Source organism: Priapulus caudatus, unplaced genomic scaffold (genome assembly GCF_000485595.1).
Source record: "Priapulus caudatus unplaced genomic scaffold, Priapulus_caudatus-5.0.1 Scaffold754, whole genome shotgun sequence".
In the NCBI taxonomy this organism is placed as follows: domain Eukaryota; kingdom Metazoa; phylum Priapulida; class Priapulimorpha; order Priapulimorphida; family Priapulidae; genus Priapulus; species Priapulus caudatus.
The window spans coordinates 104598-109918 of NW_014577815.1; the positions used below are offsets into that span (position 1 = coordinate 104598).

The 5321-nt window shown below is 42.9% G+C and overlaps 1 protein-coding gene across 3 annotated transcripts in view; it reads right to left on the reverse strand.

Moving 5' to 3' along the window:
- Nucleotides 1-5321, reverse strand: part of LOC106813311 (zinc finger CCCH domain-containing protein 10-like) — a 20363-nt gene that overhangs the window by 13738 nt on the left and 1304 nt on the right. For 2 of the 3 annotated variants that reach the window (XM_014817421.1, XM_014817420.1), the window contains exon 1: nt 4053-4140. The exons of the other annotated variant lie outside the window; for it this stretch is intronic. The gene's annotated coding sequence lies outside the window, so the exon portion shown is untranslated. Of the gene's footprint in view, nt 1-4052; nt 4141-5321 lie in introns of those variants that run through there. 3 annotated transcript variants of the gene reach the window in all.

Sequence of the window (5321 nt, forward strand, 5' to 3'; positions counted from 1 at the left end):
GGGTGTAGGGGGAGGGGTGTAGGGATGATACACTGTAGAGACAGGGAGGGGTGTAGGGATGATATACTGTAGAGACAGGGAGGGGTGTAGGGATGATACACTGTAGATACAGGAATGGTGTAGGGGGAGGGGTGTAGGGATGATACACTGTAGAGACAGAGAGGGTGTAGGGGGAGGGGTGTAGGGATGATACACTGTAGAGACAGGGAGGGTGTAGGGATGATACACTGTAGAGACAGGGAGGGGTGTAGGGATGATACACTGTAGAGACAGAGAGGGTGTAGGGGGAGGGGTGTAGGGATGTGCAAAAGAGACCAGCAGCTGATCCAGACTCTGATGGGTCTGACCCCATGTCAGAAATTGATTCTGATTCATCAGAAGGTTCAGATGACAGTCACACTGACATTGAATGATGGAAGGACAGTTTTGATTGACATCTTAATGACATGAGTTCTGCTACTTAATAAAGATACTGGCAGAGGATTTAAAAGCTTTTTAATATTTGGAAACTTATTTAACTCAGTCAGAGTTTTGTTCTTTCTTTGTTGTTGTCGTAATCTAGTTATGTTATTGCGATTATTTGCCAAAACACATTACCCATAGTTAGGATACAAATAAATTATTTAATGAATGTAGCAACCGGGCCACCTGAAAATCCATTTGGCCACCTGAATCTCATACTCAAGTGGCCCGGCCGGCCACCTGAAACACAAGTTAAGGGCAAGCCCTGATAGCATTCGGCTAACTTCGTCATGACGTCATGACTGAAAGCAGGCCAAACTCCACGCCAGATGGCGCTCTCACTCATGGGCTCAATCTACCACTGCCAAAAGCAGATTTCCGTTACAATTTGTAACACTTTTTTACTACAAGTTTTACAGCAGCAACGTTACTCGTATCCTATGTAATAAGATTTGGACGAATAAAAGTTACAAGTGCCGCAGTGCGACAGGGCTCATCTGGTGTCTGGTGTTCTGCTGATAAATTCATTTGCGCATAGCAAGACGTCTTATACATAAGTCTTCTTTATTCTTGTTTGACTTTCGTAGCCAATTCGAACAAATATATCAGCTACACTTTCGCACCCACCTAATCTCTGTGGGCTAATTCTAGAATAACAAGAACAATAATAACAATTCAAATACAAGTTAATGAATGACATTGACGTTGACATAAGATTTCAACATATGAGCATGGCTCTCCAAGTTTAATTAGAGGGGGCGGGGGGGTACATCACTCCCACCTCCCTCCCCACTGAGTCCCACTTCCCTCCCTCCTGGCTCTCACCTCCCTCCCCCTGCCTCCCACTTCACTCCCCTTGCCTCTCACTTCCACCCCCTTACCTCCCATCTCCCTCCCCCTGCCTTCGACCTCCCTTCCCCTGCCTCCCACCTCCCATCCCCTTGCACACCATCTCGCACGACCTAATTGTACCCCGTTTCCCGCTCGCATACACACTGTATTAACGTTTTCCTGTCCCCGTCTCAATTTACTACTCTCTCTCTCTCTTTATCTTAGACTTTCTCTCTCTCGCTCTCTCTTAGTTATATAAATTTTTTTTTAAACCAGCAATGATGCCTTTTACTGCTCCCTCAATAATACTTCATTCCTATGCCCCTGAGTGTAACAGCCATAGAAATAATAATATATAGTGTCTCTAATATTTCTATGGTAACAGCTTATGTTCGCATAACTGGTAAATGGATACGCACGGCCCTAGCCACATGATATATGTTAAGATTCAAGATGAAAAGTAAATATATATTATATGGTACTAGTCAGGGCTCGAATTAACCGACGGCACCGACGGCAATTGGCGTCGGTGCTCTTATCAATCGCCGTACTGCCCCTGAAAATCCAACCCGACCGACAGCAGTCTCCTGCCTTGCCCTTTTGTGTAATTGCCGTCGGTGCCCTTTAATCTACTGCCCTAGTTTCGTTTTTAGTCGACAGAGTCAACATAAACACGTGCGCGTACGTGCTGTAGCTGCAATGATGAAGCTTAAAACCGATAGTCGCAGGAGGGAATAATAACAGCATCGATATTAATTCGCTCCTGATGAGCGGCATGTAAAATTTCTTTGTTTAGCTGTACACTTCCATTAGCAGAGGGTGGTACAGGGTCGATGGTTACGGTGTAAGCTTACATGGGGGCATATTGTTTTGTAGCATTAAAAGCAAGACGATGTTGATGTACTAAGTTTGTTATAAGTTTTCCTTTATTTTACAAAAGTGCCTTTGTGCCCTCTCAAATTTTGAGAGTTGCCTTGGTGGCCTTTTAAATTGCCTCTGTGTCCTTCCATTTTAGCAGAAAATTCAAGGCGATATTCTCACACGCCCATAAAAAATTGGCCTTGTCCTTCTCGTCGCTTAATTCGAGCCCTGTACTAGTATACATGAATGCAAAGTTAACATGAGAATAAAATCTAATTTAAACTAGGCCAAGTTGCCGCGAGATGGCGCGTGAAAGTGTAATCAATAATTACATTGTGCGCCCATCTTACTACTTTTCAAATCATGCGCTGTTTTTACGAATCTCCATTCGCTGGGATTTCCCTGGAGCTTCCGCCCACTTTAAAAATAGTGCTACATTGTGGCAGTGGCATCCTGAGTGTACAAAGGTGCACTGCATGGCAGGTTTGAAAGCAGGCATCCACATGATACATTCGATTCTTGGAGTCAAAGTTAGCCGAACGCTATGGCGCATTGGGAATCTGTACGTCACAGGTCAACAAAATGGCGCTCAGAATATCACGCGCTCATCAACCTCGAAATTTTGTAACCGGTTATAATAGTTTAATACAGAGTATTGTGATACATTGTTAAGTCCCAGGATAGCGGAGAAAGGTTCGTGTTTAGAAATAAACGCCAGTTTGGAAGTTGTAGTCTCCGATAAACACACCATAAAACCGCCTAGTCCGAGATTCCTCTGACCCAATCCCACACCGACGATTTTTGGTAGATTTGTGTGGGTTAGATCAGAACAACTTGCGTAATACAAAACGTCGAATTCTTACGATCCCGCCAAGGATGGCTGTTTCATCGCTCTAAACTCACAATTGGGCTATCAATCAAGACCTGACGCACATAGATCGAAATATGGATAACTATATGCTCTGCCTCGCGTTGGTAAGTACAACTTGTACTCTCTTTTACCGCTTAGTCGTATTTCGATTTGAAAATTTGTTGCTAACAATTTCGCCTCCCGACATGCGGCCATCCACGTGCATGTCACCTGCATTTTGGGAAACTACCACGCTACCAAAATATGCTACTCCTGTGTTTCCCAAAATGCAGTTGAATGGCCAGCGATGGATGGCCGATGTCGGAGGGAAATTGTTAGCAACAAATTTTCAAATCGAAATACGACTAAGGTAAAAGAGTACAAGTGTACTTACCACGGCGAGCCAAGCCATATAAGTTATCCAGTTTTCTATGTGTGCGTCAGGTCTTGATTGATAGCCTCAATTGTGAGTTTGAGCGATGAAAATGCACAGGCGATCCTCACCGGAACGGAGAAAATCCACGTTTTGTATAGGCAAGTTGCTCTGATCTAACCCACACCAAATCTACCAAAATCGTCGATGTGGGCATTGGTCAAGGAAACTCAGGCCCAAAACGTTTCAAGGATAGAGAAACATGGTCCCAATAACACCAAGTCATTTACATCAATAAAATATAATATTATATCAATATAATAGGTTAGGGTTATGGTTAGGTTAGGATTAGGGTTAGGGTAGGGTTAGGCACATTGGTTTTATCTGGGACCATGTTTCTCTATCCTTGGAACCGCCTGAGTGAATCACTCAAGAGTTCCTCCAAAGAAAAGAATAGGCCTCGCGTTGTAACCCTATCCTGTGTTTTGGGTTACATTATTGTATCTAATGTTTACCGACTCAGTAAGAGTAACACAGTGCTGTCGCGAGCCGGCTAGAGAACAATGATACGAGACTTTTCTATTCTATTTGAAATATTTCTAAGACTAGTCGGACTCTAACAACGATTATTATTATTATTAAACTACACGAACACGGTTCTAGATTCCACTTTACTTTGATCGCTTATCGTTGTAACTCCGCTGCTGACGCTGACTTTAACTCAGGTGGATTAGTATCGAATGTCTTTAGACACTTCTTTCAGTCTCAGCAAATCGATTAAGACGCGGCAATTTGTAAGTAAAAATGGCGACAGTCGCGAGGGAAGCGATTTTATGCGAACACACGGCGTAATCAAAATATTATATATATTAGGAGCCGTGATTCGTCTACGTTCAGACATGCTGTTGAAATCGTAGTTGTGATTGGATGATCCTGGACCATGCCTTTTGTTGACATCATGGCGGAAAAGTTAACAGGTATGTAATCTCTCTCGAGTCTCTATCTATTAGATTTAGTATTATGTTTAATGTCTTTCAAGTGTGTATGCAGTGTTAAATATACAAATTTTATTTTAATGAAATTACACTAAATCATTGGCTATATCGTAGTCCGCTTCACGCGTATATAAAATATTTTTAATGATGAATGAAACCACGTTTTATAATTTCAATGAATGGATTTCGTGAGCATAGCCATATTAAAGCCGCGTTCACAACGGTCATGATTTGCCCATTTGGCTCGAGCCAAATGGGCCCAGATTTGGCTCTGGCCAAAGTTTGGCTCGGGCCGGTTTGAGTCGGCGCGTTCACACGTACGCAAGTGAATACTGTCTGCCAAATTCAAATTCAAAGTAAAAATAAATTTTATTGCACAAATATCTCACACTCACAGTCACAGATACTTTGGCAGTTACTGAGTATGTTCGCGAGCATGGCGTGTTTTACTATTTAGAGTGTTTACTTACGTTCCGAGTTTAATTACGCAATTTTGAAAAACGTGGCATCAGGACTGATCAAATTTTTCGAATTTTTATACTGTTTGGACTTTATTCGTTGAGTACACGTTTACACTCGCGGCAATCCTACCGCTCACTCATCTACCTCTCTAGCGCTCGCCGAAGCCTGTGCTAAAAATTGGCTCGGGCCTGGTCCTAACGTTTTCGATGGGACCAAATCTGGCTCGGGCCTAATTAGGCTCGGGCCAAAAACGTCCGTGTGAACGCTCGGGGCCTCGGAGGCCAAATCTGGCAGCGGGCAAATGTAGGCTGGCCAGAAAACGTCCATAAGTGCATGATACTGTGAATTGTGATAGTAGCATACGTCCTATACGACGTCAAAAAATGTTGAAATTATTTTTCTAATAAATTTTATCTATTTATATCCTTTGATACAGGTGTTTGCCTTGCCATCCATTAGCAGGCTGTATACACAGTTTGAATCGCCA